This window comes from Apis dorsata, unplaced genomic scaffold (genome assembly GCF_000469605.1).
Source record: "Apis dorsata unplaced genomic scaffold, Apis dorsata 1.3 scaffold_651, whole genome shotgun sequence".
Lineage (NCBI taxonomy): Eukaryota > Metazoa > Arthropoda > Insecta > Hymenoptera > Apidae > Apis > Apis dorsata.
Window position 1 is genome coordinate 286,740 of NW_006263842.1, and position 6,612 is coordinate 293,351.

Genomic DNA, 6,612 nt, shown 5'->3' on the forward strand with positions numbered 1-6,612 from the left:
TTCAAATAGAAATGTATATTATTCAGGAATAAAGAAAAAAAAGAATATTTGAAAATACATTGATACTATTTGAAGTACTTTTTTAATTTCTGATTTTATTTCTGCTTTTGAAAATATTGTGAATATAAAAAATTGTATGTAGAATCAAGGATATTGGTTATAAAATGTGATAAAACATTTTCTTTTTTCTAATACTTACTATTTAAAAACAAAAATTATTAAAAACAAAAATTGATAAACTTTCTAAATGAATGTTGATATTGACTTTAAAGATTAACAACTTTTGTTCACTATTAAAAGTTAATTACGTTTATATAAATATTAATTTGAAATCGAATTTGATAAACTTTCCAAATGAATGTTAATATTAATAACTTTAAAAATTAACAACTTTTGTTCACTATTAAAAGTTAAGAATAATACTGTAAAATTATCCAATATAATTATATTTCGTTTCATTCTAATTCCTATTTATTACATTATATTAAGAAAATCACGTAATTGTTCACAGACGCACTCTGCTTGTTATGGAGACATTGTAAACCGATAGTAATCGCGAAAGGCTGCTAACTACTAACTTCGGCAAACAGTAGCTGCAAGCGTGCGTGGGTAAACTATTTGAATTCAAAGTCAGGGGCAAAGTTTATAGAGAATACAGTTCGCAGTGATCGCGTTGCACATTTGATTATTCCAATTAAGACTTACTGAAACCTATTCTCTGATCTTTGTGTATGAATAAATTCGTTTAGCACCAGAAATCACTTAGATTTATGGGGAAAATAGATTTCTGAAATGTATTATATCATACGGTACAATAATTTTAAGATTAAGATTTATTTGAAATTTATGATAATAAAATTTATGTAAATTATTTTACGAAATCATATTTATTAATTGATAAGAAAAAAATAATTTTCTTTGTATACTTTTACGTTCTTTTAGATTTAACATTACGTTAAATTTATCATTAGTAATTAATTGAGTATTTTAAATTAACGTGAAATTATGTAGTAATTGAAATTATGTAGTATGTAGTTTCATTTTCAAATCGATTGGACTTATACCAGTATGATTCATATATTGATTCATATATTGCTATTACATGTAATATTACATAAAAAAATCCATTTTCAATATCTAAAAAATAAAAAAAGAAAAAATAGAACATAATTATTTTCGATGCATAAAAAAATTTCAATAAAAAAAAACATATTTTATTTATATCGAATCTGAATGTAAATAGTAAATAATTTGCTCGTGATTTAGCAATATTACACGTGTAAATAAAATAGAATTCTGAAACATTATACAAAAATTTGCTTGAAATTGAAGTATTTTTAATATTTTAGTGTTTTAATCTAAATTTCAAATTTTCCCTTATGAAGAAATAATTCATAAAAGCCCTTTTTAAACATTAATATATGAGTGAGTGTTTATCAGCAATTTCTGAAATTTTCCATTTCAATCTCTGGTTTGTTAATTTTCATATGCGCTATCTAATATGTCGCCATCGAATATTCATTATTACATGAAATATATACGTAACATTGACCTTTATTATCACGCGTGATACTGCAATGATATGTATGGCTTTCAAATTCCGGCTTATCGTTTCCTGTGTATTTTTTATGTATTAAAGACTTTCAATTTTTTTTATGTATATCTGATATATATAAATTAATCATTAAAATTCTAATAATATATCAAAAAATTTATTATATTTATTTTATGAATGTAATAAAAATATACATTTTTTTACTTTTTTTATCAAGAAAAAAATATTTTTCTATTTTTAAAACTATTTTTTCAAAACTGATAATAAAATAATATAATAATATAAAATAATAAAATAACTATTTTTTTTTCTTATACTATACAGAATTGATATATTAAATGGAATAGCTTTTGAAAATCGATTCTCGAGATCAAAACAAACATAAAAATTGATATACAAAAATATCAGTTGAAGCTTGTTTTTTAAATTATAAGCAATTTAATTAGAAGAAACGAGATTGAGATAGAATAAAATAGTAATGTGTTAAATGAAGACAAAAGTCTATATCTATGTTTTTTTTCATTTAGCACAAACTTCAATTATAATAAATAAATTTTAACCAATATTTTATTATATCAACTTTAATGCTTATTTTGACTTCTAAAGATATTCCATATATTATTATATAATGTATTAAATTATAATGTATTATATTTAATAATATATGAAAAGAATTCTTTTTAAAAAATCTTTTTAAAATTTCATTTATTTAGTTATTATTTTTTAAAATAAAAGAATAGAGAAATCTTTTATTGTTAATCATTTTAAATGGTTAATGCTAAATGTATGTGTACTTACAAAAAATATCGAGAATAAAATTATCTAAAATATTTGAATGCTTTAATAATATTAAAAAATGTTTTAAATAAAAGTTGTATGATGTCGAAAAATGCATATTCTGGTATTATTAGTTTTTTAATATATTGTTGCATAAAGACGATTTGACAACTTTACGTCTTTAAATGGAATCACATAATTTTTCATACATTAATCATTTTTTAAAAAATAATTATTTTTTAAAGAAGTATTAAATTTATGGAAAATCATTAATATAGAAGATATTTTAATTTGAATTTTGTAATATTTTTTGAGAAATGCACAAAACAATACTCATCAATTCATACTTTCTCTGTATTTCATTTTATGAAATTTAAATATCTCTTAAATAAATAATTTTTAACATATATGTGAATTAATATTCTTTTACAGAGAATATCGAGTTGCATCGATTAATACAAAAAGATATACAATTCCATTTAAAAACTGATTTTCACATAATTCCTTACTCTTATACTCACATACAAAAAATAATGTCGAAATATATGCTCAGCTTTTAATTTTCAATTTTTATTTGAAACATTTTTTAATATTATTAAAAACAATCGAGATATTTCAGATAATTATTAATTATTTTATTTCCAGATAATTATTAATTATTTTATCCTGTGTAAATTAAACGAACTTCCACAACTTTTTCTTTCAATCAAATTTTTCTATTTGAAAAACTTGTTGAATTTTTTTACTTGTTGAAATTTGATTAAATTTATTTTTTGGAATCCTATTTTTCAGATATGAATTTACTTTGTCGATAGAAATTTTCAATAAACATACATTTATTAATTAGATATAACTATATATAATCTTGCGTGCAATAAATGAATTTATTATTTTTAAGTAATATATTTAATAATAATTGAATTTTATTTATTTTATATTAAAAATTATTTTCTTTAGTTTTTTCCATCGTACACTATCTTTCAAAGTATATTATAGGAAGATCTAGTTTAAATTGATATATAATCATAAAAATAATTAATTTTTAATTGCCAGTTTTAATTATCAAAAAATCAAAATACTTCTACGAATGTCATTGCAGAAAAAATAAGTATAGAATTTCGTGTGTTTCTTGTTTAAAAAATTATGAAGATCGATTTTACATTTATTATACATAATTTTTACTATAAACCTAGTTATATTTTTGAATTATTATATTTTTTATTACAAACTTTATTTATTTAAATTAGATTACAAAATTCCTTTATTTTAAATGAAACATATTTTAGAACTAAATTGATTTTTCACTTATTTTATCAAAAAGATGAATATTCATGATTATTCAGGATTAAAATTGACAAACTTTGCTAAATATAGGAAAACATTATATATATTTAGGAAATTCTATACAAAGTATTTTATTAATACACGAGAGGACGATTTATCTTCGTTCTCGAGTTATGGAAAGTGCAACGATATGAACTACGTACGAGTAATCAAATAGTTCAAACTTAACTTTTAATAATAATTATTTATTTGAATATATATGTTATGTTGATATTCGAATTATTTATAGTAATCATGTCATGTCTTTGTAAATATGTGTGTGTTTCATTAATTGTATTCAATGAATATTAGATGATAAGATCATCGTTAAATATTGATCGTGATAATGCTAAGACTAACTTTCCTTATTCCTTGTTATCAATTGCTATTTATGTACGTTTAGTTTTCGATATAAATATGAACAGTTTCTTGACTGAATTATATTTATCGATACAATAGAATCTCAATTATCGGAATTACAGAGAGACAAATGTGTTTAAATAATAGAATTTTCAAATAATAGAACGAGAATTTTCTTTCCGTTAAATTTTATGGATTTTAGATGAAATGATACGAAGAAACAATTTTACATCTCATATCTTTTTAAATGCTAAGTTACATACATCATTCAGTAATTGAGTTTTTAATAAATAATTTTTTGATGTTCCTTTTTTTTTATGCTTTAAGTCGACAATTACGAATGTTTCAAGATGAGAAGATATCTCTTTATTTTTATCAACATTGTATTCATATATTTCTTGTAGTTTTGTTTAAAATATTTTGAAAAATTTTATGGATACGTGTTGTTTCTTTTCTATTATTATTTCTCTTATTATAAATTCAAATCAATGTTACATCAGTCATATTATTTCAATTTAAATAATAGCAAAGTAAAAGTCAATAATTCATAAGTAAAGTTGATAAGTAATAATTCATAAGTAAATTTTTTTATTTTTTTGAACTATTAATCATTGATTTTCAATATTATATATACTTTTGATAAATTTGTAATTCTTATAACAATTTTATATTTTGTTTCAACAATAATATATCCATTTTGAATTATCATAGTTTTGTAAACAATTAGAATATAAATATATGTCAATTATTGTTGATTATGAAAAAGCATTTATTCTATTTCTATTATCTTATTATTTCTAATTATGTATTTATATATTTTAATTAATACAATACCAATTGATATAATAATATTTTAATTAATACAATATATTTTAATTATACAAATGTATCATGTATCATTAATATGATATATCATTAATATCATTAATAAAAAAGCTTAAATATAAATTAAATAAATAAAATTAAATAAAAAATATAATTAAATAAATGTAAGCATTTATTTAACTAAATATAATAAAACTAAATATAATATAAAAAATAATAATATAAAATATAATATAAAAAATTTCAAATTCACGTGACTCATATTTTTATATATATGTATACGGAGTCAAGATAAAAAAAAAAGTTACTTGTTTATTTAAATTAGTTTTAGTTATTAGTTTATTAAATTATTTAAATTAAGTGTTGCCAACAGCTAAAAATAATAATTTTTTCTAACACGATACAATCTAATGCAAAAATTACAACAGTTTTTCCTTTACATGATACAATTTAATAAACTTGTAATTCTCATATATCACGAATGTTTTTTGTTGTTTATTTTGTTGTTCAATTTTCTTTGGTTTTTTTAATTTTACGTTTTGCTTAACACGATTTCATGAAATGAATTAAACATGTTAAAAGGATTGAATGTAATAACATATTGTAGGGATAATAGAGCATTGAGATAATAGAGATAATGTGGATAATGAATGTTCTGATAATCGCAGTTCTATTGCATATACGTCTATATCTAGACTACAAAAACTTGAGAATCAATCTAAAGTGCATTCAGAATGATTTTTCAAATATATTTGTCAGTTTTGACATCATGTAGAATAGAATTCTAGATTCACCACGTAGAATAGAGTCAAATTTTTACGAATACAATGGGAAAGTTAAATTAAACGATAGTTTCGTATTATTATTGTCATTTATTGTTAGCACAATACATAAATATCTACAGTCTTGTGATTTATAACTATCAGAAATGAGATCATGTTCATAATTGATTACCATAACTAGTGTATTGCCTTATACAATGACAAATAAAAATGGTGCATGTTATTTCATAAAATTTATAAGAAAACGTAATAACTACTCGTTGCTAACTAATATCAATAAAAGAAGAAATTGATAGCATATCAGAAAATAATTTATAAATTAAAAATATAAACTCAAATATAAAAAAATTTTTTTTATATAAAAATAAATTACTAACATGTAATAAAAGTTTTAATAACAAGTTCTTCCATTTCCTCGTCATTGCTTGTTCCGTTCTTCTTTTTCTGCGAAGTTTCTGACCTCTAGCGTCACTTTCCAATACTAAAAATTTTAGGAAAATCTTCTACATCATAATCCTTATTCTACGAAAAATATTCAACGTATTCATCGATTTTCGAATTTATTACGATTACTAAATTATAATAATTCTTCTTCTCGGCATTCTATTCTAATTGTAAAAATAACAAAAATACAAAAATGATTTTTTCCTTATTTTCCAGGATATCTAAGGTGTCGTTACGCTGAGAGCACCGCTGCCGGAGGGTAATGCGCTTGGCGAGCGGAAGCGAGAAGCTCCGGGCGGCCTTTACTTTCTTCGGCCCTTGGTCCAGCCCCGCCGGCCGTTTCCACTCTTTCGCCGAATCGTCCACTGATCGGAACGAAAAAGAACGGAGGCAGCACGGTGCGTCCTTCTTGATTCGAAAGGAGAAGTCGTGGAAGAACAGCGGAGCAACTGTTGCAACGATAACAGCGGCCAGCAGGGAGCGCCTCGTCCGGTACGGCACTCATCTAACGGCGACAGGAGGGAGTTATGGTGTCTCGCACATGCG

The 6,612-nt window shown here is 22.4% G+C and overlaps 1 long non-coding RNA gene across 1 annotated transcript in view; it reads left to right on the forward strand.

Moving 5' to 3' along the window:
- LOC102671331 overlaps positions 1–6,539 on the forward strand; it is a 50,720-nt gene extending 44,181 nt beyond the window's left edge. The window contains exon 3 of the long non-coding RNA XR_422612.2: positions 6,283–6,539. This is a non-coding gene — a long non-coding RNA (uncharacterized LOC102671331). The remainder of the gene's footprint in view (positions 1–6,282) is intronic.
- The last annotated feature ends 73 nt before the right edge of the window (positions 6,540–6,612 follow it).